Source organism: Akebia trifoliata, chromosome 11 (assembly GCF_017979445.1).
Source record: "Akebia trifoliata isolate Shusen 1 chromosome 11, ASM1797944v1, whole genome shotgun sequence".
Lineage (NCBI taxonomy): Eukaryota > Viridiplantae > Streptophyta > Magnoliopsida > Ranunculales > Lardizabalaceae > Akebia > Akebia trifoliata.
In genome coordinates, this window is record NC_141385.1 from 34,990,769 (window position 1) to 35,012,421 (window position 21,653).

Here is a 21,653-nt window from a genome sequence, read left to right on the forward strand (position 1 = left end):
GAAAATGAATTTCCCATCGCTGAGAAAATGTTTGGCACACCACCTCAAGAAAATGAATTCCTTCCTTCTAATGTTATTTTGTCCTACTTACCCCCACTCCCTGAACTAAGAAACAACTTCTCGTTTTGACATTTTCCAAACTGCAATCAAACAATGGAATTTATTTCCTAACGAAATTTCATTATTTCTTGAATATTTTACCAAGGAATTGATAATCCCTTGAAAACAAATTCCTTGCAATCATAGGGTATTAGTAAGTGTGGATCAAGGCTTGGAACCAACGAAGTATAGCCTAAGCTCGACCTTTTAGACAACAATCGCTTACCCCAGCCCAAGCCCTATATGAGGTTCCTCATTCTTTTATTTATTTCACGTGTCAACAGATCCCAACCCATTCAATAAGAGTCATGCTGGAGTGACCTCAGCGGGGGACACCTTGATGTGGTGGAGCGTGCATATCCATAGATGTGCTTTACTCGTATCTCAGAGAAAATACATCTACGGGCATGCATGCACCACCACGTCAAGATGTCCCCCACTGAGGTCACTGCAGCATTAATCCTACAATAAATGTTCTGTAAAACATGATTTTCTGAACAAGCAGCCAGGGCAGGAACCATCCTAAAACTTTTTGCATTGTTCAGATCTCCTAGATTGGACCTATTAAATGTTGGGTCCAGACCTCTTCGTTGACTCCCAAAGATCGGACACATATATCTGCAGTTCAAAGGAAGCCAAGCCCGGGGTTTATGCGGCTTGCCAAACCCATTTACATCTTCCCAAGATTTCGCCATGGTTTTATGTGTCAAGTTCAAGAAACATTAACTCCATCAGTGAGGATAAATTCCAACTATGATCAACCATTTGAATTTCTGTTGCTTGTCGATAATATTCATTGCAGTTGCAGTCATTGTTGCTTATTGAACTTGTCGGTGTTTGAGGATCCTGTTTACCCATTCAACCTTATCTAGGGTTGTATCAAACCATTAATAAATATGCTTGAGCAGTATCACTATAAATGAATATATTAGCATTGTCTTAAAAGGAAACAATTTGGAATTTCTTAGGAACGAATTATATACTGAAAAGTACATTTTGTTGAAGTATCTCGAAAAGAAATTATACTGAAAAGTACATTTTGTTGAAGTATCTAGAAAAGTTTTCCAGTGTCCTTCACTCTTCATTACAGTAATCACTAAGTAGTAAAGGTTGAGAGTCTAAAACAAAAGATGCCAGCCAAGCCCATTGGTATCTGTTCATATTTTGAAACACATGAAGTAATCTGCAGAACCCTCATAAAGGCTAGTCAATGACCTATGTTTCTTGAAAAAGGAAACAAGAAAAGAAAAAGAACAAAGCGTACTTCAATGATTTTCTACTAAAAAATTCAAATGAGATGGAGGGTCGTTAGATTTGCAAGGTTGAAGGAGTGAGTCCCGTTTCGTCATTCATGAGTGCCCCATACATTTGAATTGATTGCCCTGTAATTTGACTCATAATCTTCCAATACCCCAAAAATTTTGCAATTTATACATCAAAGATACAAAACAAAAAAAGGTGAACAAGTGAAATCAGGGTAAATATGAAAATAAACAAATGAGTTTGTGTGTAGGTAAAAATATATTGTTAATAAACTCATGCTCTCCATTTTATGTACTAATAGTACTAGATTTTCAAAATAAACTACATGCAACATTTAAAAGAAAGTGGGGACCCCAAAGGCTCCATGTGTCGTGCAGTGTAATTTGGATTCTCTTTGCTTTTCCTATTTTTTTTATAGAGGTTGATTGTATCCTCCATGCTATCCATTTCACACGCTAATGGTACTAGATTTTCAAAATAAATTTCTTGCAACACAAACAAAAAAGAAGTGGGGACCCCAAATGTTTCATGTGCTCAGCAGTGCCATCCGGGATCACACCCCTTTTTTTTTTCCTTTCTTTATGAAGGACAATATTGTACCATTGCACATAAGAACAAATTGGCTGAATTTCTCTTAGTTTGACTTAGGAGTGAGGTTGACAGTGTAGAGTTCCACTTCAGAGAATAAATTTGTATATACAACATTACAGTACTGTGGTCCATACTTTTTATGCCTATCTCTGCCTGCACTGAAATAACCCCTTTCTTTGGCATCAACACTCAATTGTTTAACACAATAATGTGCAAGTGTACAGTTTCACAATTTCTTAACATTACGATGCTTGCAGCCTAACATGATACATACCCTTTTCGACGTTTTTTCTGTCTAAGTTCTTTCTTACAATGTTATCTTTGTCGATCTCAGTGTCTTACCATGTGATGCTTGCATCATAACACGATACTTCAACTTTGTTTCATTTTGACTTGCTAGGGCTTTTTGTTACCATTTTATCTTCATTGGTCTAAATGTCTAGCTGTATTTTACTTTGGGCTTTTACCCATCTTTCCAAGAATATACATTCCTATGTTTTGGTTAACCCATCTATCCAAAAAAAAGTTTTGGTGATCCTATTTTACTTTTAACTAATCATTCTAGCATGAGCATTTATCTACTAAAGGTGCATTCATATGGGATCCAAAGATTGTACCTGCTTTCACTAATAACTCTCTTGCCATGGCGTTATATCACTAAGTTCAATCTTGCACATTGCCAGGAGGAACATAGACAATTTATTCCCCTTAATCTTGAATAGCAGATATAACAAAGGGGTTTTTCCAAAATGCAGCATACCTGAATTTTTTTTACAAAATATTGCAAGATAAGCTATTCAGAGCCAGTAGTATCAAAAAAAGAGTTCAAGAGAATTCAAGATGAATATAACAACAAGAATAAGAAACAATAGAATTAGTAATAGAATGGGAAAATAAATGAAAGCAATAATTAATAATAAAAATGAAATGCAGCCCAAAAAAGAGATCAATCCATGTGGATAAGCAATGAAACTCAAACAATTTAACATACCCAGTGTATCCCTATCCAAAAGATATAATACCAACACTAGTTTTGGATCTGCACGCATTAAAACTATCTTATTTCCCAATTTTCTCTAGGTTATTTTCTTAATTAGTAACAATTTTTTAATTTGATTTGTGAACGAAGTTATATAAATGAATCAATGTTTCACTATAACAATCTTTGCAATATTAAAGATTTAATACTTCTGGCATGGCAAAAATAACAAAAAAAAACTGGTCCATGGTATTTAAAAAAAAAAAGTGAAGCATGGCATAGGACAAGGACAAGTGGCTTGACATGTGCGGTCAAAGTCCGCTGCTCTAGGAAACAAGAAATTCTCGGCATGCTTTGATAATTTTCTACTCTCTTTTTTCCTAATCCTTTGATGATTTTCAATGTGCCCTATAACTATAATTGGACCGAGCTCTTCTATTTTCCTGAACTTAATGGATTTTTTAACATTACATAATGGTTCAAGATACCAAAGATGGAAAAGGTTGAGACAAGGTAAGAGGGAAATAAAGTTAAGGGGATTAATGTAAGAGCAATACTTGGGCTACTGAACTAATGTGCTCTCTCAATTCATGTTCGAATGGTACTAGATTTTAAAAATAACCTACCTGCAGCATTGACCAAAAAAAAAAAAAAAAGTGGGGACCCCAAAGTTTCCATGTCATGTGCAGTGTTATAAAGATCGTCTTTTCCTTTTATAGACAGATTATACCATGCATGCTCTCCATTCAATGTGCTGATAATATTTTTTTCCTTGATAGATTTTGATCAGCCAACAATACTATATTTTCAAATAAATGACAAGCAAATTTGACCGAATAAAATGTGGGGACCATAAAGGTTTCATGTGCCGTACAATGCTTTTGGACCCCTCTTTTTTTCTTCAAAGAGGGTGATATTGCACCATGCCCAAAACTTAAGGGTGAGATAGCTGGTGAAAAGCTCCACTTTAGAGAATAAGTCTCGCCACAACAATATGGTATTGTGGTCCACGGTTTGACTCCCCTTTTCAATGGCATCGACCACTTCATTAATTAAAACATATTTTAAGTTAACAATATTATGTAATTCCTAAGATTGTAATGCTTGGATCCTAGCATGACAGTCCTTACTCACGTTTCACCTGTCTAAGCATTCTCTCACCATATTATCTTCATTGAACTCCATGTACTTCCGTGCAATGCATGCATCTTTACTTGATAGCTCACCTTTTCTTTATTTTATTTTATTTTGACCCGTCAAAGCTATTCGTTACCATGATATCTGCATTGATCTCAATATATTGCAGCATTTCACTTTAGTTTTTTATATTGAAAAGTTAGAGAGAATTGGAAGGTCTCTCTTTTTTGGGCAACAGTGTCTTGCCTTAACTATTCCATTCAATGACATATCTAGAAAACATCAACTAATTGTGGTTTTTGAAACAGGGCCTATCTTTTGTTTATTTGCTATGCACATAGGAATGAGAACAAGTAAATTGGTAAACTAGACAACATGCTTTTATTAGAAGTAAATTTCCACTCCTCAAGCCAGTCTCCACAAGTCAAATATTTTTTGTGGAACAGTAGTAAGGACTCCAAATTTCACTTGGTTGGATAGGATAGAGTATATCCTCTTCAAGGTTGAAGAGGTCTTAAGGCATTTCAAAGACATGAATACGGCTGTATTGGGTAAAAAATAACAATGATTTGGAGAAACATAGAAGACTTCCAAAAAACCTAATACGATCCATAGAAGCATCAAGACAGGCCAGTGCATCATCTGCACACTGTAAGTGAGAAATCATTGAACCCTTTGTATAACCTCAAAACCTGAAAGGTTTTTCAATATTAGTTTGCCAAAAGATTTTGCCACTAATAAGAGGAAAGGAGATAAAGGGTCACTCTGTCGTAAACCCTACAAACTCATAAACTATTCACAATGGCTATATACATAAGGATCGAGAAGGAAAGGGACGATACACATATCATAATTCAGATAGACCACCTCTAACCAAAACCCATCTTGACCAAAAAGTACCTTAGAAACTCCCAATTCACTTGATTGTAGACTTTCTCCAAATCAATTAACACAGTTTTGAACGTCCTCGATCTCTGATAAATGCTATAAATACCCCCATCAGGAATTTGTCAATATCTAATAAATGCTCCTTGTTCTTGGCCAACCACCAACCCAATTTCCGATTTGAGTCTTTGGTGCAATAAAAAATCACAAGTCTGTGATTAATTGCTGTTTTGAGTCAAAATATTTCACTTATAATGAATTTATAGAAGAAAAATAACATAAAATAGTGATAAGAAGCAATAGGATCACTATTGGAACAAGAAAATATACGTTTCTAGGGAAAGATAGACTCCACAATCTGATTTCTACAAAAATACTGAAAAACTGCTTACAAAGATTCATAATAAAGGATTTATACTAGGCTTACAATAGCCCTAGCACCTTACCCCTCGATCAAATTAATAACATGTTAATCCTAACCAGTGGCGAAGCCAAGATTTTCTTGTAGTGGGGGCAAACTATGGATAGTTGTATAGTTGAAGAACTTGAAGATGAATGGTTTTAGGGAGAAATTTAGAGGTTTTTGGTTAGAAGTTGAAGAAAACGATATTTAGGTCACTTTCAATTAGTATATGAGAAGGCCCGGTCAAAGAGGCAATGTCATCAACAAAAAATAGAAGGGGGGGCAAAAATTGGAGGGAGGTGAGGGTGTGGGGGCAAATGGGGAGAAAGGTGAGGGAGTGGGGACAAATGTGCATGTAATTAGTTGAAAATATAGGGATGTCTCAAAGTTCTGTGGCGGCAATTGCCCCCATCAGCTATTTACTAGCTCCACCCCTGGACAGTTCAAAGGAAGCCAAGCCCAAGGGTTTATGTGGCTTGCCAAACCCATTTACATCTTCCCAAGATTTCATCATGGTTTTATGTGTCAAGTTCAAGAAACATTATTAACTCCATCAGTGAGGATAAATTCCTACTATGATCAACAATTTGAATTTATGTTGCATGTCGTTTATATTCATTGCAATTGCAGACATTGTTGCTTATTGAACTTGTCGGTGTTTGAGGATCCTGTTTAGCCATTCAAGAGTGGAGTCAGGATTTTCTTGTAGTGGGGGCAAACTATGGTTAGTTGTATAGTTGAAGAACTTGAAGATGAATGGTTTTAGGGAGAAATTCAGAGGTTTTTGGTTAGAAGTTGAAGAAAATGATATTTAGGTCATTTTCAATTAGTATATGAGAAGGCCCGATCAAGAGGCAATATCATCAACAAAAAATTAAAGGAGGGGGGGGGGGGGGGGGCAAAAATTGGAGGGAGGTGAGGGTGTGGGGGCAAATGGGGAGAGAGGTGAGGGAGTGGGGACAAATGGGGCATGTAATTAATTGAAAATATAGGGGTGTCTCAAAGTTATGTGGGGGCAATTGCCCCCACCAGCTCCTTACTAGCTCCGCCCGTAATCCTAACTCTTCAAGATACTTAAACTCACATGACTAACACATGACTATTTGAAAAAGACTATGAGAAAAACTACTATGTATAAAACTAGCATAAAACAGAAAATACTCCACAAGTATAATAAAAATAAATTAAAATTTAACATCCAATCTAACTAGAGCCCAAACTAAGCCCGCTTGGTTTTTAAAGTTTTTTGGATGCTCCTACATCAATCCCTCCAGATTGGGAAGAACTCGACTCCGGCGAGAAAGTCTTACACAACTTCAACATGTGTGTCTCAGTATCAATTGTCTATTGAAAATATTAGGATAGTTAGTTTTAGTTTGACTTATATCAATTTATTTCTATTATTTCTATTCTTTATGTGTAAGGACATTTATGTCCATTCCCTTATTATGCGTTATAAATATATATCACGCTCTCATATTATGAAACTTGAGATTTCTCTTCTAAAATTCTTCTTGGTATCAGAGCCAAAAGAAAAACTCAATACAACATTACCGTCAAATCTCTTAGAACAGATAATGGCAGGGAATATATTTCTGATGGGATTCGATCCCATCTCCATGAGCATAGTATGCTTCACCAGTTAACCTGCCCATACACTCCTGAGTAAAACGGGGTGGCGAAACGTAAGAATCGCCATCTCATGAACATCGTCCGTTGCCTTCTGTGAAGGATGCATGTTCCCAAGTCATATTAGAATATGATAGTTCTTACTGCTGCTTTCCTCCTGAATCGTGTTCCGAACCGCACTTTAGGGGGACAAGTGCCTCTTCATATTCTTCGACCTGATAGCAATCTCTTCCCTATTACACCTAGAGTTTTTAGGTACACCTGCTTTGTTCAGGATAGAACTCCTCATCGCACCAAACTAGATGACAAAGCTACCCGTTGTGTCTTCTTAGGTTAGTCTTCTATGTCAAAGGGATATCGGTGCTATGATCCCCTCACTCATCGTATTATTCATTCTTTGAATATCACATTCTTTGTAAGACTCTTCTCCTTTGCAGGATTCTTCTCCAATAGTGTTACCATCTCCAATTTTCTCTCCATCTTCGTCTTCGCCACCGCTACAGGTTTACTCTCGTCACCCTCCCCCCTCTCAAACTTTGCCAACCTTCTCAGATATACCCCCTTCTACATTTACGCCTATTCCTTCTATTTCTGACTCTCACTTACCTATTGCACTTCGCAAAGGTAAGCGAGGGTGTGTTACTGATCACCCTATTGCCCAGTTTATTTCTTATCAGGCTCTTTCTCTTTTATATCGAGCCATTACAGACTCTATTCGGGTTCTTTGGTCTATATCTGAGGCTTTATGTGATCTTATGTGGATTAGAACCATGACTACTGAGATGAATGCATTGTAGAAGAATCACACCTGGGAACTTGTTTCTCTTCCGTCTGGAGAGCGGACTATTGGTTGTAAATGGATTTTCACAGTCAAGTATCTCGCAGATGGTACTGTTAATCGCTACAAGGCTCGACTCGTCGCTAAGAGATTTACGCAGACTCTGGAAAAGGACTTTGGAACCACATTTGCCCCTGTAACCATACTATCTACTGTCTGTTTACTTATCTCTTTAGCGGCCTGTCATTCATAGCCTCTTCACCAACTTAATGTGAAGAATGCCTTTTTAAATGGTGATCTGACAGAGGTCATTTATATGAATCCCTCTCCTAAGTTTCGTCTTCAGGAGGAGTATTAAAAGAAAGTATGTCGTCTTCTCAAATCTCTATATGGCCTAAAGCAATCTCCGCAAGCCTGGTTCCAACGTTTCTCTGAGGTCATTTTATCTATGAGATTTTTCAAATGCCACTCTGACCATACTTGTATTATTCGACAAAGAGTAGATGGCCGCAATACCATTATCTTGGTTATGTGGATGATATTATAGTAACTGGAGATGATGCACAGTAGATTGACAGGGTTAAAAGGCAGTTGGGTAATACTTTTGAGGTTAAGGACAAGTCCCCTCAAGTACTTTTTGGGGTTAGAGGTAACCCGCTCACGCCGTCGTATTTCGTTATCTTAACATAAATATACATTAGATCTTCTTCAAGACACTGGTATGCTTGGTTGTCGTCCTGCCTCTTCTCCAATGGATCAGAATCATCGCCTTCATGCTGAATCTGGAGAACTTTTATCTGATCCTTCATCTTACCAGAGACTCATAGGCCGTTTGATTTATCTGACTAACACTAGACTGAATTGACCTTTGCAGTTAGTGTAGTCAGTCAGTTTATGAATGCTACGCGTACCTCTCATCTTGATGTCGTGTATCATATCCTTCGCTACTTGAAATTTCGTCATGGTCTAGGCTTATTTATTCGTCTACTGCTCGGCCACATCTATCATGTTTCACTAATGTTGATTATGTGGGTTCTCTTATAGATAGGAGATCTACATCTGGTTTCTGTACGTTCTATAGTAGTAATCTTATCTCGTGGAAAAGTAAGAAACAAAGTGTGGTTTCTCATTCCTCTGCTGAAGCTAAGTATTGTGCTATAGCCCTTGGTACATGTGAGCTTCTTTAGCTTAGATCTTTGCTAACAGAGTTGGGATTTCCTACTGGTGGTTCCTCCTCGTTGTTCTGTGACAACAAATCTGCTATCATGTTTGCATCTAACTCAGTCCTTCACGAAATGACTAAGCACATCGAGGTTCATGTTCACTTTCTCAGGGAGAAAGTTCGATCTGGTGCACTTAAGACAATCTTTGTTTCTTCTTCAAATCAACTAGCTAATATGCTTACAAAGTCTATTGGACCTTCCGTCACAAACTCTCATCTTGCCAAGCTGGGCCTAGTTGATATATTTGCCCCAGCTTGAGGGGGAGTATTGGAAATATTAGGATAGTTAATTCTAGTTTGTTCCTTCTAGTTTGACTTATATCAATTTATTTCTATTCTTTCTGTGTAAGGACATTTATGTCCATTCCCTTATTATGGGTTATAAATATATACCAAGCTCTCATTATGAGACTTGAGATTTCTCTTCTAAAATTCTTCTTTGTTCTCCTCAGCAATCCACGTTTTCACTAGTCAGTTTGCCCAACCATTTCACTAAAAATCACCTATACTAACTACCCCTCCTTGATTTCACCTCTTTGACCTTCAATATATCTTCAACAACATTAGTTTGCGCCTTTGGAAGTTGTTAAACCTGAAATCAGTTGTTGAAATTACTTCTCCATCAAACCCCTCAAACGAATACAAGTCAGATACATTGAAAATAGGGCTAATTTGCAAATCTAGTGGCAACTCTAACATATAAGCATTTGAGCTAATTTTCTACAACACCTTGCAAGGCCCAAACGTCTTTGACTTTAGCTTATAGTAGGTCCCCTTAGGAAATCTGTTCTACCTTGAATGTACTAACATCATATCACCCTCTTCAAAATCCTTGGCTTGCTGATGTTAGCTGGTTGTTGTTGCGTAAGACTTGTTACTAGTATTGATCAATGCATTCACCTCCTCATGAACTCTTTTGATATGATTTGCAAAAGCCCCTCCATCACCACTCTCCAAGCCTCTTGTGGTAGCAATATTAGATCAAGAACATGTTGATGCTTGAGTCCATAAGCTGCTTCAAAGTGTGTCTTCTTTATAGTCCTATTCACTGAACTAATGAAGGCAAATTCGGCTTGCGGTATAATGGAATCCCACATCTTCACGTTACCAAAGCTTCAATTAACTAACTTCGTTTAACCTTCTATTTGTGGATGGCATGTGCCAGAATACTTCAGTTCAATTCTAAATCTTCTCTATAAAGTCCTCCAAAAGTGCCCCATGAACTTAACATCTCTATCGGAAACAATAAAACTCGGTACCCCATGAAACCTTGCCATTTCTCGAAAGAATAAATCAACGATCTATGTAGCATCAACTATCTTGGAACATGGAAAGAAATGTGCCATCTTGGAGAAAAGGTTCACCACAACAAAAATGAAATCATGCCCTTTGTTGTATTTGAAAGTTCCAACACAAAATCCATGCTAATATGAACCCAAGGAGCTTCTGGTATTCGTAATGGAGTGTACAAACCTATGAAGTTCCATTACCAAATTGACAAATTTGACCCCTCTTCACCAATTTTTCCACATCCTTATACATCTTTGGCCCTTACCAAAATGTCTTCCTAAACTAGTGTCATAAAGTTCTCTACTAATTTGCTCGAGTAAACATTTTAGGATTGTTGTAACTATAGTATAGATACTTTAATATAAATCTTTGTAAATAATTTTTCAGTATTTTTCTGCAATAATCAGATTGTGGAATCTATCTTTTACCATAAAAAACTCATATTTTCTTGTTCCAACATTGATCTTATTGCTTCTTATCACTATTATTTATTATTTCATTGTAAAAATTCATTATAAATAAAATATTTTGGCTCAAAACAAGAATTAATCATAATAATGTTATTTTCTATTACATCAGTATTACTGCCAATAGTTTCAAGATCACTTTGTACATGGAGCAAATGGTTCAAAAGTTAGCAATGTCTTCCACTCCGTATTTCTTTGGAATGAGAGTTACAAAAGAAATATTTAAGTCATAGGCAAGAATGTCTTCCACACAAAAAACAACAATTATCAACAAAAGGACTTCATTGATGATGTCCCAATATACCTTTAAGAATTCCATAAAAAATCCATCTATACTTGGAGCTTTCTCGTTACTCATCCTAAAATAGTTCCAAATAATATTCCTTTTCAAAGATCCACTCTGGTCCACTGTCATTTCGTCAAACTCTAAATTTCCCAAAAAACCATTGCTCAAACTCATTTGAGTATGGCCTCTTCTAGTACTCCAACACATCCAAATAAGAAGACATTTTTAAGTTGTCCATGAGAAACCACTGCTCAAACTCCTTTGAGTATTAGCCTGCTCAAATTCTAAATGGTCAAAGGTTAGAATCTTGGTTAAAACTTTCTATCAAGTTTTAGCCTCCCATATAATATCATCTAATTCAAATACCTATGGGGAGATAGTACCTCTTCCCTTCAAAGAAGGTATCTAGAAAGCCATTTGTTTGAAAAACAGTTTATCTCGCTGGTGTTTCAAGAATTAGCTACTGCTTTGTCAGACCAACAATCTAATAAGGGATGTGATTTTGTAGATTAAAATGCCAATAAAAATTAAAAACTTTTCTAGCTCTACACAATAATAAAAGAGTACAATAGAAACAAAGAATTGTAACCAAAGAGTAGCGTTCGCACTTGATCAAACCTAGGGGCTCTGTACCAATTGCAACGAAATTGATCCAAGAACAATATAGAAGATGAGATATACAACACTAATAAAATTTAAAGTTATCATTGTCACTCTTAACACCTTATCTTGGCCACATTAATATTTTCTTTCTTACTTTTTGATGAGAGTAAATTTCACCAAGCAAAGGAAAAAACACAAAGGAGGCCTTCCAAGATTAAAAAAATGGAGTGAAGAGAAAACAACAAAGAAAAAGAGAAATGGAAGAAAGAAGCAATGGTGCAACTACAAATCAACCTTACACATAAGTTTCCACCTGAAAACGAGATTCTCGGAAAATAAGCCCTTGAATTCATTGCACAATTTACACCAAAAGAAAATGAGGCCATGAATGCGAATAATGACCTCATGATTCAGCTACTATCTCTTCAAAAACCTATCTTTTTCTCTCCTTCCAGATGCCCTAACAAACTGCAAAAGGATTCATACTCCTTAAATTCGCTTCTTGAAGAAAAAGGCTATGGCCTAGCAACTTTGAAAAAGATAACCAAATAGTCGAGGAAATATCCAATTGATCCCAAAAAGATTAATAAAATTCAACCAAATAATGTGACTGAATTAACATTGAATAGGGAGGTGATTAATAGACTCACTACTTGTTTTCCATAGCTAGCAAAAAATTGATAAAGATTATCCTGTGATAGATCATAAGGTCCACCATCAAAATCTTGTCTAAAGTACCAATAAAAAATAATCTTGTCTAAAGTCATAGTCCAAATGAAAACGCAACCTTAGATGAGATATTTTTAGGACCCCAAATAGCTGAAGCTAGGAAGATGAAATATGGCAAGTGGGCTAAAGAAGAGCAAAACGATATGCGGGACAAGATTCCATCATGACTCTTCATCAAAATATGATGGTTATCATTCGAGGGGAAAAAAGAATCAATTAAGTGACTATAAGGTCAGAGATCAAATCAACCTCCCGATCATTGAAACTTCTCATAGAACCCAAATCCCAAGAGGCCTCACCATTTGTCCAAACGATTAACTTTTGAATTGTTTGATTTTCTTATTAGAACTGAAATAAAGATTTGAAAATTGGATACTAAGAGGAGACTTTCCATAGAAACAATCTTCCCATAAGTGAACTTTTTCATATTCTCTTCATGTAGATATTACACTTTTCCAAAATCCAGGCAACACCTCATGAATACCTCTCAACAAAGCCCAACCATAGTAAGATTTTCAGCTCCTTGCTTTCCCAACCCAGATTCCCACTCCCTTCCATGTTCGCAAACTTAGTACAAAATCACAGCCCAAGATTGTTTTTTGAATGACATTCAGTCTTCCAATCAACAAGGTGCACCTTTTGGGATCACTCCTATTCCAAAAGAAATCGTGGTTCAATCTATCCTGCAAGGTATGGAGATTAAGGAGAGGAAGTGCAGAAGGATACTTCAAAGGGTGTGTTGGCCACATGGATCATGTTTCACCAGTATGAAAATCTATAGTTTATTGTTTTTTTTTTTTTTTAAATAAGGGTAAAGGCAGGGTTTTGAACTCATGTCCGTGGTATTACCACTCACAAGTGTCACCAACTTACCAAGTTTTTTTTTTTTGGGATAACCAAAGAACTTTATTAGATGGAGGACAAAGAGTCATCAAAAGGGTACAAAAACAAGAAAAACAACAAAGGAGAAACAAAAACAAGAGAAAAAACACAAAAAAACAGTAACAAAAACAAACCAAGTTGGAAAATAATCTAGAGATACATTCTCTATTGAGGCCTATTTTTTAAAATATTTTTCTACTACCTCAATCCCACATCATTCCCACACTTCCCTTCACCTATTTAGAGCTTTCGACCTGCAAGAAAATATCCTCCTCACTGATTTTATCAGTAATCCTTTATGTAGATGCCCAAACCACCTTATTCAAGATTCCTTCATTTTATGCCCATCAAAATTGCTTCTAGATTCCTTGAATTTTCCCATTTCATATTTTTTTTCCTTTTCTGCCTGTCCATTCATACATCTCAACATCTACATCTTTGCTACACATTGTTTCTTGGCCACCCAAATTCTTCATAAAGATAGTTCATCTTATTACTGTCTTGTAACATTTTTTAGTATGTGCCGGCCATATAACAGTATAGAAACCCATCCACACTTTGCTTACCCAACTCTAATACAGTGGGCAATATCCTCTTCAATTTCTCCTTCTTAATTGATAATCAAATCTTGATAATGAATAACATTTGGTCATTATAATTATCTTAGTATTTGTGAAGCAACAAAAGTAAAGAAGGTTATTTTCAATTTCATTTACATAAATGCAACGTGTACACTATATGCAAAGTTCAAGGGTGTATGAGTATACTCACAAGTACAACATTCGAAAGAATGCAACAGAAAAAAGTACACCAGGCCTAAGATATGGAAAAATAACCTACTTTTGAACAATAAAAGTGGCGAATTTGTCTCACTTCAAGTACTTTCAAAACAAATCAGTAGTAGAGAATACGAATCATTCTACATTTCATAATTATCAACATCAAGATCTCTTTGAGAAATAATTTGTGACGAAAGATGAAGCTATTAAACATGTAAAAACTGGATTTGTTACCTTATTCTGTAAGAACATCAACATACAATATGAAATGGTAGCTTATTTGTTGACATTAAGATGCAGTAAACGTTCTGAAGATAAGGACTTAAAGATGACGAGGCAAATAGCTGAACTGCAAAAGAAAGGGCTAAAAAACATGAAATAATAGTGTTAAAGATAAGTTATGGAATACTGCTAAGAAGAGAGCATCAGTTGACCATTATCTAGTAAAGGTACTCGAACTTCCCTAGCCTACAGTAAGATGAGTATTCCAATTACTCGTAAAGAACTTGCAAGGAGCATAGTCATATACAATTGCGAAGAGAGAATTACTATAACTTAGGTGCATCGGTACATTGTGGAAAGTGAATGTCACCTAATAAAGAATGTGAAGGTAGACGTAAGGCCTTCAAAGGAATGGGCCAGGTTCTATCCCTGGCAAGCTTGCTACTAGGTTTAACTGCACCAATAGGTTTATGAGCTGGGCCATACCAAGGTATACATTTAGGCCTTCAGAAATAAATAGGTCAACGGAGAACTCATTTTTTCGGCTTGGTGGGTGACAGACCAATAAGCATGGCAACACCAAATAATGGCACCAAGAGCGCCAAATACAACAACTACTTCTCTCTCCCTTTACAAGCCAACTCCCACGTATACATAAAATCCTCAAAGAAAAAGCCTTTGAATTCAGTAAACTGTTTTAATGAGCAAATCTTAGGCTTGCCAATGTCTCACAGATTGGGCCTGGCTCGAGGAATTTCAGCCCAAATGGGCTTGGACAAAGTCACTTCACATCTCAAGGGTGGTAGTGCTTGAGAACTGAGAGATAGCTCTACCTAAAATCTTAACAACGCTATATAGGAAAATACCAAAGTAAAATGTTTGGGTTTCCAATATTTACCATTAACTTTGTAGGACCTAGATTGTAGGGTGGGCTAATTGGTGCACAACACGACATGAAACATATTGGAAAACATCATCATCATCAGTGTATGAGCAAAAAAATATGCACATAATCAGGTTCATACATGTGCCATCGTGAGATCCATTGCGGATGAGATTAGAAGAGATCTAGAGCAAAGAAATCCGGCAAAGAAAAGAAGTGTAGTACTTCAAGATGAGATTTTTTTTTATTTTTTTTATTTTTTAGTAAGTACCGCAAGAAGAGATAATCCCTGAATGCTATATAAGAAAATGTCACAATAAAATGTTTTACTTCTCAATATTTACTCTTTACATTGTAGGACCCAAATTGTAGGGTGAACCAATTGGGGCACAACATGACATGAAACATCAGGAAAAACATCATCATCAATGTATGAACAAAAATATGCACCTAATCAAGTTCGAATATGTGTCACACGAGATTAGCTATGGACGGGATGAGAAAAGATCCCAAGGAAAGGAATATGGGAAAGACAGGAAGTGTGGTACCACAGGATGGGATAATCTCCAATTCATAAATCATTCCCTGCTCAATGAATGGACAAAGATATTCGCGACAGGATAAGAGCAACTCCTAGTGGTGCCTAATGTCCTTGGGGAAAGTAACTGGGATGATCATTCAATGGCATATAAATCCAAGGACTAGAAAAAAATGAATCTTGTGACCATGGAATTGATCCAGGGAGAGGCTTGTAAAAGGAAATTGCCAAATAGATGTTAGAAAAAAGGTAAACTCTATAAATCGGGAGGGAATTGCAACAAAGACTTTTTATTATCTAATTTCTAATTGAAGAATTGAAGTCTTCTTAGAAAGTACCACATTAGTTCCCAATGGTAATAACAAAGTCAATGAAGGATTCCTCGAAGAAAATCCATGTCTTGTTGGTAATCTCGAGATGTGATTGATTGATGAAAAAATCACCCCATATCTTTAGCACCGTTTGTAGAAATTAAATTTTTTTAGAACCTGTTTTTATTGTCAATGGAATGAACCACAAGATCAAGGAAATCTATAGAAGCATCAGGGCAGTCTAAGGAACCAGACATAAGGCATTTCCTTTTCAAATAAAAGAGTAACAGGGTGGGGGTTTGAAGAGCCTCTACAACTCCCAAAGCTTCAAAAGCAAGTCGTAGAAGATACCCTTAGAGCTAAAGTAATTCTACAACTAGGCAATGAGCGATCTCGAGAATCTCTTCATGTGCATAGGAGTAATATAAGAAAATAGCTCACCTAGAGAGGTGTTCTCAACCTGGAGTGGATTGTAGAGGTAGACCACGCAGAGGCAGAAAAAGCATTCTCTTTCTTGGATAAAAACTTGCAAGGGGCATTAAACCCCCCACTACGACACCTTCGTGGTGAGCCCCACCATCGAAAACTTAAGTAAAAAGGATTTTGATTGATAACAGAAATTTGACATACATCTTATATGCGCTGGCATTCCAAAAGATGGGGGTCAAGAAGGGAGTCTTAAGCCCATCCAAGGCATCTTTCGTTAGTTTCAATGGATCGACTACTTATTTTTTGTTAGATGAAAGAAATAATATTAAAGAGTACACAAGTAAACAAGAGGAGAACCTCCCCGAAGACCACCGACTAGTTAAACACTCCCCGAAAGATTACAAACTCTATTCATACTTATGGACAGGGTTGAAGTCAAATTCAGATCCTACACATGGCATCTAAAAGTTCCCTAGATGAATTTTATTTTTAAATTTAGCATATATCTTACACTAATCCAAACTCCTTGTTTACTCTAGAATTTATTTGCAACATGAAGTCTTTTGCATTTTATACATAGATATAGATAAATATTAGAAATAAGATCAAACAATATAAAGAAGAATACCCATTCAGAAAATACCTCTAGCCTTCATGTATCGATCGAACGACCCGTGTATGATGTAATACATTCTCAGATGAAGGATTCAGAATCTGCTCCAATGTGGCTGATCATCATTTCTTGGCCTCCAAACTCACTTTCCTCTTCGTACTCTCACAGTAATATTGCATTACCATCTTACCCATTTCTTATCAAAACCGAAACTCAATCAATTCCACTATTCCCATCCGCTTTTGACGAAAACCAATTTGAGATCTTTTCTTTATCTCCCACTCTGATCTATGATTCACTTTGCCAAACTTCTTGTTGAAATCAAACATTGGATTCAAGCAGAAGACCATCTTCGTTCACATCTCTCGCAAAAGAAAACCCAAATTTCCATATTATTTTATTAGAAATTAGAATCCATTGAACAATCTCCTCAATTCGCCACTGAAATAGAACATCTCCATCAATTGTTCGACAAGACCAACCCCATCCCATATAACAACTTCAAAAAAAAAAAAAATTTAATTAATTAATTAATACCATTGATAGAGAGTTGCATCTGATACGTATTTACGAAGTGACGTGTATTAATTGAAAATAAGTAGGAAGCGTAAGATTTTGATGGTTATCTTTTACGTGTAATGTGGCTAACTTAGGCCCCGATTGATTCAGCTGCCTGAATCTGCTATCAGAATCTGCTGTCAGAAGCTGAAACACTAAAAAACTTGTTTGATAGAGCTTTGTAAAAGTATTGTGCAGTTTACCAGAATCTGGTAATTATTGTTTGATACAACTTCTAAAATCTACTGCATTAGGGTAAAATGATCAGAATACCCTTAAGGTTGATAGTGCACCCAGAATGCATCAAAAATTACCATAATACCCCTATAAATATATAATTACACTAAATATATATAAATATAATAAAATTATATAAAAAATTAAAAAAAATAATTGTATTAATTTTAAAATATTTATAATTTAAAAAAAAAAATTATAGAAAAATTTATAATTATATAGAAATTTCGGCAACATCTCCTCTTAAAAATAGATATATGAAATTTTTCTAATAAATAAAAATACCTGCATAATACGCAATCCAACATAATGCACCTAGAATGCATCAAAAATTACCAGAATACCCTTATAAATATATAATTACATTAAATATATATAAATATAATAAATTTATATTAAAAATTTATAAAAATAATTATTTTAATTTTTAAAAATTTATAATTCTATGATAGACAACTTCGCCCACTTCAACACCAGTCTCTTCCCATGTCTCTCTCCTCACAGCCTCTTCCAAGCTTTCTCCTGGCTAAGAACAAGTGTAAGTTACATATCAATACTCCAACCCAGACTTCCATTAAATGGTAATGATGCAATCTTTTACTAACCATTTTTTAACAAATTAGAAATATTAAATTGAAGTGTGGATACACATATATTAAAAACGCAATCAAAATGGTGCTTAGTTAGAACTCACAATCGCCTAAAACAACTACAAGTTTGGGGGTATTGGATCGGATGTCAGATTTAGAGTTGACAATTTAATTGGAAAAATATTATGAAAATAACAACAATACCTCAATAAAACCAGCAAGGCAACTCCACATAAAAGTGCACAGTCATTTTCTTTATCGATGACCAACATAATTACAACCTGTTAGAATTCGTTACCCACATGGGCAACATCAAACAACGCAGCATAGAAAGCTTCAACTCTATAAATAATACAAACACCGATCAAAATCAAAGGAGAGCGGTGGGCATCATAACATACTGGATCAACAAGAGGATAAGCTCTCTTTTTGCACAATTCATTTGAGCACTGCTTCCTTCTCCCAGCATCTATGGGGACTGTTCTTTCTCCACAATTCCCACAAAAGCGTGACATATTGTGCCATTCTAGCAGAGCCCTAGCCTGATTTAATGTCAAAATAAGATAATCCATACATAACTTTCAACACTAACAAACCTTAGCACTTTATAAATGGGATTTGCAATACTTATATAGTGTCACCCATACTTCTAAAGTGACCATAATTCAACTCAAAATCCCTATAAAATTTCAACAAATGCCCAAATATGATTTTGTGGATTGGACGCCACAGGGAGTAAAATTAGTTTGCCAGGCTTCAATTTTGGACTTATGTTCTGATTTATAAAACAGGATTTAAATGATCATCATCTTAGCCTATCTAAGAACAATACTACCTGTAAAAAAATATTTGTAGAAATTTAAAATTCTTCATTTACGTAGAATCAGAGATTGAAAAACCAATTGCTGAATCGTGTCCTAGACATTATTGATTAAAAATATTGATGAAATTCATAATAGAACAGAAAAACAAAATCATCCTCATCAAGATAGTATATCTTTGGCGATCTCATATATACTAAATTTTTGTTAAAATTTGTTAATGCTTTCATGCAACTAAAAATCCCAAATTTTCTAATTTTTTGTTCAAAATTGTTAATGCTCTCAATGCAACTAAAAATCCAAAATTCACACAAAGCATCACTTACATGACCTGCAATCGCCAATTCCCCCATTGCACGATCATCAGTCCAATCGGTGGCAACTATTAAAGTCCGCAGTTCAACAAAGCAGAACTGTCTCTCATCCAATACAGGAACAGAACCGCCATCGGCCGACATATCGATCGCCCAATAAACAGTATCATTCTCCAACTCTGATCCAAGGTAGACGAACGAATCCGCACTTAAATGAGATTCAGAATTCTCCAAAATATGCTTGAAATCTGCCAAATTGATCCAACCCAGATTCCAAACCGGTGGGGAATTTTCGGTAGAATCCAAAGAACAGGCCAAAGGCCTACCTTTCCTGAGGGGCAAGACCTTGAAATTCGGTGAAGACCCTTCATGGGTGTTGTTCTCCAAAATTAGGGTCTTTAGGGTTTCAAGAGCTGAATTTGGAGAATATGGGTTTGGGTTCAAGGCTTATGTCCTCGTCATCGATGGGTTTCAATACAACGAAGACAACGTCGTCGTCGTCGATGGGGTTAGGTCGCCGCTGCTGTCGAAAACGATGAGAGAGAGAGTGTGTAATAAGGTGAACGACAGTAGAGGTTTTTTATCGCGGACTGTGCGTGGAAATATGATATATGACGTAGGGTAATTTCGTCATTTCACTTGACGTTTTAAAATCCGGTTACGTTCTTTTCAAAACATCGGTTTTTATTTCAATTTGCGTTTAAAATATCGAAACGCGAATTTTGGAAGCGTTATCAAACACGCAATTTTGAAAAACGCTATTTTTTTTAGGTAAACGTTGAAAAATCTGCATTTAAAAGCGCAATCAAACACCATCTAAATAATAAGAGATTAAATTATAAGGGATAATTAAGATTTTTATTATTTAATTTTTCATATTTGTATCACAAAACTTACAGAGAAAATAGTATAAAAGTCCCATTTGAATTTGTAGACTAACCATCTTGAATTTGGTTATGGAGGTTTGATCTCTCTTAATGTGATTAAATCTATCTTTTTTTCTCTTATTTTTATTATTTTTATATTATCTAAATATTAGGTAATGTAGCAACATCTCTCTTGATCGATTGTGTTAAGACTTACATCTCCGCCATTTTTCCCTTTATGAGTTGTAAGATAATGTGAGCAGTGAGTCCATATGGAGAGTTCAATGGGTTGCTCTAGTTCATTCAGCAACTCACCAGTTGATACATGAATTGATTTAGATTCCCGCCTTTGTAAACGACAAGAAAATCCTTACAACTTATAAATGGGCTCACGTATCGAAATTAGCTCCATTGACATAGAAATGGGGTATGTTTCAATCCAGGCATCGGTTTTGATAGGTAAAGTCTATGTCTAAACAAGTCTAAGTTATACATAGTCCATACAACTAATAAGATGGACTACACATTAAATAGTTCAAAACCCATCAAAATGGGTTGGTTCAATAATTGGAGGGAAAATTACTTAAAGGACCTTAATGGAAGAATTTATTTCTAAATAGTCCCTAAGTTTTGGGTGGTAGCTTGATAGGACACTTAAGTGCTGTTTATTAAACTGAAAAAAAATAAGTGCAGAATAGCATTAAGCGTTGAATTTAAGTGCTGAAAAAGTTGTTTGTTTAGATGTTGAATCATATTTGTTACACATTGCTGAAGCTGGTAAATTGTCTTTGTTACCCTTACAATCATATTATACATTGTTTGTATATTTCAAATGCCTATTTCTTATCAAACACAATAAAATATATTATTTCTTATAAAATTAAAATACAATTCATTTTTAAATAATAAATAATATTCAAATCTTCAATTTATAAATAATAATTTCTATTTATAAAAGCCCACAAATTTCAAATTAAAAATAATAATGTCATACAAGTCACCAAATTTTGAAATCAACATTAAAATAACTTAATTTTGGATGAATAAATTTCAATGGAAATGAAGGATGTGTAATTATAAAAGCACCCTATGCATTAACAAAGGCAACCCATACCATAGCCAATTTTTTTTTTATATGGGTTAAAGTTTTTGAAATGAGTAAATTTTTAGTAAAGATGGTCTATATGGTCTAGAGATCATCCTCACCAAAAATCAGTCCATTTTGAAACTTCTTATTCGTCAAAAATAG

The 21,653-nt window shown here is 35.5% G+C and overlaps 1 pseudogene across 1 annotated transcript; it reads right to left on the reverse strand.

Annotated features, from left to right (window-relative positions):
• Nucleotides 1-1,015: 1,015 nt before the first annotated feature.
• Nucleotides 1,016-19,985, reverse strand: LOC147391378 (nudix hydrolase 19, chloroplastic-like; annotated as a pseudogene). The gene is made up of 6 exons (XR_015183195.1): nucleotides 19,551-19,985; nucleotides 18,805-18,945; nucleotides 18,608-18,684; nucleotides 17,049-18,339; nucleotides 14,257-14,371; nucleotides 1,016-2,713 (listed from the first exon to the last, which is right to left on the reverse strand). The product of XR_015183195.1 is annotated as a nudix hydrolase 19, chloroplastic-like (transcript).
• Between the last annotated feature and the right edge of the window lie 1,668 nt (nucleotides 19,986-21,653).